Consider the following 6,757-nt stretch of genomic DNA (forward strand, 5'->3'; position numbering starts at 1 on the left):
GTTTGTTTACATAAAAGAAACTTTATATATTATTCTACAGATACTGTCTTCTGTCTTGAAGATCTTCCATAGAAATACATATACATCTACCCATTTTTGAAAGCGTAGCAGTGTTCCTTTGTGTGGTTATACCTTAGGTAATTTAACCATTTCTCCAAACAATTTGTTGGAGAAGTTACAGTCGTGCCAGCGGTAATACATTCTGAGAAAATCATCCTAAGGCGATTTTGTAATTGAGCGAACATCATAGAGTACACTCACACAAGCCTACGTGGCCTAGCCTACCACACATCTGGGCTGGATGATACAGCCTATTGCTCTTAGGCTACAGGCCGGTACAGCATGTGTGACAGGAGATTCAATCAAGCATAAGAGAAAATGATGCAGTCAAGAGACTCGGTAAACAAGATGCGTGAGGCTGTTGCCAGCGTGACACTGCACACTGTTTTACAGCAAACTTTATAAGTAGAAAGAGCACACTCTAAACTAATGAGAGTATAGTATAATAAATACATAAACCAGTAACATTTATTATGTCAAGTATTATGTACTGTACATAATTGTGCTATACTTCTATTAGGTTGGTGCAAAAGTAATTGCAGTTTAAAAAAAAATTTGCAAAAACCGCAATTACTTTTGCACCAACCTAATATATGACTGGCAGTGCAGTAGGTGTGCTTACACCAGCATCCCTACAAACACACAAGTAATGTGTTGCTCTGTGACTTTACAACAGCTGTGGTGATAGGAATTTTTCAGCTACAGCAAAGTCTCATGGGACCACGGCATTGACCAAAACGTCATTATAGGACACGTCTATTATATATTACAGCAATATTGCCATAATTTCTTAAGCATACACATACAGATAACATCCTTACGTATACATTTTTTTTAGATTATTTCTGAAATGTCATTCTAATTTGAAAATCTCGGTCAACCAAAAGATATTAGAAGCAATTAAGAACTGCAATGTTAAGAGCACGTTTTGGAGTAATACCAATGGCGTTCTATGCCCAGATCTATAACTGAGCTCTGTGACCTTTGGCTAGTTATTTAACCTCTTTAAGCTTCAGTTTCCTGAGAGATAATTGCTCCTCAAATAGCTGTCATGAGAATTAAGATGATACACATGAGAAGTACTTAGTGTGTCTAATATATAGCAAAGGTTCAAAAAGCTGTCACTTTTCAGCAGTATTTAATCATTATTAATCACCATATGGAATAATGGGCTAGGTTGGAAAATTCCTGCTATTTAGATAACAAAATGTATTAACAAAAGATTATGAAAAGAGTATGAAGTCTCTTCAATTAGGTAGAGTTGGGGAGTATGGCACTGAATTCATAAACAAGATCAGGTGATAAAAAGTAGATTTTTTTATATGAAGCAGTATAATATAGTTGTTGAGGGTATGGACTCCAGAACCAAAGTACTTGAGTTCAATCAAGTCCTATTCCACCACTTTGGGCAACTTATTTAAGCTCTGTGTTGTGTACTATAAAATGTCTCCTCTGTTTCATCTGTAAAATGGGGATATTATTAGTACCTCCCTTATAAAGTTGTAAGGATTAAATAAATTGATATGTATAAAGCACTTAGAATAATGCCTGGCACACAGCGAGGATGATGATCGAAGGCTTTCTATTATTTGACAATAAAACGAATGAGCCTCACACCACGAAAAAACTTGGAGGAATTTTAAGTGCATGTTGCTAAGTGAAAGAAGTCCGTCTGAAAAGGCATGATCCCAACTACATGACCTGCAAAAGGCAAAACTATGGAGACAGAATAAAGACTAATGGTTGCCAAGGGTTTGGGTGTGGTAAGGGAGGGATGAAAATGTGGAGCACAAGAGAGTTTTAGGGCCATGAAACTATTCTGTTTGTTACTGTAATGATCGATACGTGTTATGCATTTGTCAAAACCATAACACAAAGAGTGAACCCTAAGTGTGAACTAAAGAGTAATTAAATAACAGTGTGTTAATAACTGGGGAAACTGCGACTGGGAGAGGAAGAGAATATATGAATACTCTGTACATAAAAATACTCAAATTTTTTTTAAGGACTGTAGTAATGCAGTCTGTGGAAGAGTGTTAACTGAAAGGTTTCCTCTTTCTGTTAAAAAATGTTGCTCATAGTTAGCTCCTAGGCACATAGTTAGCTCCAGAGGTACATCCTAAAAATATAAAGACAGGAAAATCAGCAAGTGACAAACACTTCCCCAAAAAACAATGCTAAGAAAAATGTTGACAAGTGATAAAATTTATCTAGGTTAACAACTGAACTTGTTACCCACCAAAACCAATTTATTATTAATTATTTCATACTTATCAAAGAAGTTATATAAAATATACGCATGGTGTAGAGAATAATAAAAGTGACACCTACAAATTGCTTAAGAAAGAAACCGCACCAATACTTTCAAATCCCAACAAGCAGTTCTCAGTCCTATTTGCCTCACTTTCCCCAAAGGTAACTTCAGTCTTAAATTTTGTGTTAATCATTCTTGCTTTTCTTAATAGTTTTGCTACATGGAAGTTATGCATACAAATGGTCATTTAATTTTGCCTGATTTTGAATTTTATGTTTCAAAACACCATACTGAATATAATTCGTCTGACTTGCTTTTTTTCAGTCAGTATTATGGTTTAAATTTTTTAAAACGTTTTTTTAATACTGAGTAGATACAAAAAAATGTTAACCACCCACATTTCCACCACAGTTTGAAAAAAAGAACATTGTTATTGCTGTAAAAGACCAGATGTGAGCTCCAATCTGTCCCCTTCCCTCCCACCTCAGAGGAAACCGATGTCCTTAATTTTGCATTTATTGTTTCTTTTTTTAATCATGTATGTTTGAATCATTAAACAAAATAGTTTACCTTTACAAGTTTCTGAAGTAAAACAAAAATGAAATACATTGTGTTTTTAGCCATTGAGGAATATCTTTACCATTTCGCCATTGAGTACAATGCTTGCTATAGGTTTTTATATATTCCTTTTATTAGATCAAGAAAGTTTCTTTCTAGCCTTACTTTGCTCAAAGTCCTTCCTTTTTTCTTTTTTTTCCTTCCTCCCTTCCTTCCTTCCCGCCTTCCTCCCTTCTTTTCTCTTTCCACAAATACTTAATAAACCAGAAATTGTCATGAGTGCTGTGAATTCTGCAATAAACAGCCAAAAATTCTTGCCCTCAGGGAACTTAACTTCTAATAAACTGACAATAAAAAAAGCAAGTAAATTATATATTAGGCAAACTCATAGTGACAGAAACTAGATGAGCATTAACTAGGGCAATGGGAGCTATTGCTTAATTGGTACAGTTTGTTGGGAGTAATGGAAGATTTTTGGAAATAATGGTGATGATTGCACAGCATTGTGAATGTATTTAATGCCACTGAATTGTACACTGAAAATAGTTAAAATGGTAATTTTGTTGTGTATATTTTAACCACAATTTTTAAAAAGGTTTTAAAAAGACATGAAAAATTATGTTAGATTTTTTAACACAACATAGCTATGGGAAAAAGCAAAGCAAGGGGAGTTGGAGAGTATTAGGGATTACAAATTTAATAAAGTCAGTGAGAAGGGAAGGTCTCACTGAGGTGTCATTGGAATTTAAAATTGTTGTTGAAATTGAATTTTTTCTGCATTTATGAGATCATCATGATTTTTCTCATTCAATTTGCTAATATGGTAAAATATATCTCATTACTTTTCTATAATGTAGAACCAACCTCTCATTCCTAAAATAAATTCAATTTGGCCAATATATGTATTTACATATACACACATAGATTTATAATATACACTCAAATTCAGAGTGTATATTTTCTTTAGGATCTTTACATTTATGTTCATCTGTGAGACTGGCTTTTCTATAAAAAGGTTTATTGTTGTAAATATCTATCCTTGAATGTTTGATAGAATTTACCTATAAAACTGGGCTTAGTGTTTACTTTGGGAAGAAATTTTAAATTACTAAATTTCTTTCATGGTAACAGGGACATTCATATTTTCTAGTTGTTCGTTCAGTCAGTTTTCGTCATTTACATTGTTGTAGCATTTGTTCACTTCATCTAAATTTTCACATTTGTAAGCATATTTTTAATTTCTTGTATATACATTCAAGTGCACCCTTTTCATCTAATAGTTTATTTGGGTTTCTATTTTTTTTTTTTTAATCAGCATTACCCAGAAGTTTATCAGTTTTATTTATCTTACGTTTTGGCTTTGTTGATCCTTTCTATTACATCTTTGTTTTCTTGATCATTAATTTCTGCTTTAATATTTATTATTTTCTCCAGCTCATTTATGACATCTCTTTCTATTTTTATTATTAAGACTCTTTTATTTGTAAATGACAGAAACCCAACCCAAACTAGCATAAGTGGGGGTAAAAAAGTTCATAAGCTCATGTTACAGAAGCCCACGTACAGCTGGCTTTAGGCATGCATGCTCCAGAAATCTCATGGCACCATCTGTCTCTCAGGGGAAGATGCTGCAGGCCCAGATACACAGACTGCCAGGGTACTAACCCCAGCAGAAGACAGCAGCTCCTGATATCTCTGGCAGAAGAGTCTCAGAGAAGCCTCTGATTGGTCCAGCTCAGGTTAGGGGCCCATTCCTAAACCAATCACTGTAGGAAATCTGGCCAAGCTAGGTCTAAGGGCCATAGCTATACATTGTCATGACTTCAAATTCAAACCTCAGAATTAAAGAACTGGAAATAAAATGCTCATACCCAAGTTAGCTGACTCATTAGTGGCTGGGTTGGGATTTTGAGTCTTCTTTCCACACTGAAGTAGAATCACTAGATTTTGTTAAATGTAAAAAGGAACACATTGCATGTCTGCCTTTCAAACATACAGAAATAGCAATCTCTTCGAAGTATGTTATTAAATAAATGATCATTAGATATCTAAAAAGAGTCACCCATATTTCCCTGCTGTTGTCATGTTCCTTGCCTTTGATAGTGTGTAATTTAAAGAACACTTTTTTTGCCTGAAAGACACTAAGCTCAGTCAAAAGTAGTTTTATAACAAAATTCAGATAAAAATATACAAAGAAAACCTTTCAAACACTTATTTCAAACACTTATTTTTAATAATGTATTTATTTAATCAAAATTGTAAATATTGAACAAGCAGCACAAAATTTTATAAAAATGTTGGCCACATTTTTCCCTACAGCCAATTATACTCAATTCTGAGGAAATAGTCATGATTATATAAGAATAAAGAGCATTTGTCGTCAACAAATACTTACAGAGTGCCAAATTGGTACCAGGCCCTGTAAGGCACCTTTGCTGCCCTCTAAAGAGCTTACAATCTTTTCTCTAACATTTGGTCAGCAATTAGAAAGTAAAAATAATTCCAAATAAAATATTTAGTTCCAGTGTTTTTTCCAAAAACAATAAAAAAGTATTTATCATAAATTGTGGTCAGCTAAGTGCTAACACACTTGGGCATAGTTGCTCTCTCTATAGTGTTCATCAATATTTACTAATATAGCAAATATAATTGGAACATTCTATTTAATCTATTAAATCAAATAGATCCCAATGAGGAAAATCCAGAAGTGTGATTCTATTCTCAGAAGTTCAATAGACAAAGTTCTATTAACAGTTTTGCTTTGACTAACGTGTTATTGCAACACTAAAAATAATAATAATCCTACATATACATCAAAATTATTTTGACTGATTGAATTATGTGTTACATTTAGATTTCATCTTTTTTTAAGTTTTTTTTTGGGGGGGGGTGAATATTGGGGAACAGTGTGCTTCTCCAGGGCCCATCAGCTCCAAGTCGTTGTCCTTCAGTCTAGTTGTGGAGGGCGCAGCTCAGCTCCAAGTCCAATCGCTGTTTTCAATCTTTAGTTGCAGAGGGCGCAGCCCACCATCCTACGTGGGAATTGAACCTGCAACCCTGTTGTCCAGAGCTCACGCACTAACCAACTGAGCCATCCGGCTGCCCCTAGATGTCATCTTTTAAAACTTATATTTTCTGAAGTTTCTACCATGAGCATGTATTCATTTTATATTAAGAAAAAACAACTGTTTTACTAATAAAGGAATCCTTCTTTGCAATTATTACCTAAATAATCATTGTGTCACATTCAAGTACTTAAACAAAAGTAGTGCTATTTTTACTAAAAAGCTTTTTAACAAAACTCTAATATCCAGAAAACTTGAAGCAACTGCATAGTAATCCACTAAATAACTACTAGTTGAAATAAACTATTAGTTTTTCCTCGCACTGAATTGCTGTGAGTGTGATGATGATTGGAAAAGTCACCTTTGAGTTTTGTAAGTCCTTGTCGGGTTCTGGGGCTGAAGCTGCCTCCAAACCCAAAGCCACTATAACAGTACAGCTGCCATGGAAAGCCTCTTCTCTTGTCATTGAATAATTTTTTTAAAGTGTTTGGAATCAGGGTCTCATAAGTCAATTCAACATAATATATACATTATGTTTTTCATAAATTTATATGATAATATGAATGATGTTTTGCTACAGTTTTATTAAGAAAAACTTGAGATCTATATTGTTCAAGAAAAAAAAAAGGCAGATTTCAAACTCCAATTAGTATTCTTAGCTGGTTTCACAGAGCTCTTTCACTGGAAACTGGTGAAGCTTGCAGATCTCTGTCCCCAGAAGTTCATAGGAGTAGAGTGTTTATTCATGGTAGTACCACATTATTAAACTGAAAGGGTAATTTAGATTAATAGAATATGGACCAGCCCTTCTTTCACCTTC

This window comes from Rhinolophus hipposideros (assembly GCF_964194185.1).
Source record: "Rhinolophus hipposideros genome assembly, chromosome: 13".
NCBI lineage: Eukaryota > Metazoa > Chordata > Mammalia > Chiroptera > Rhinolophidae > Rhinolophus > Rhinolophus hipposideros.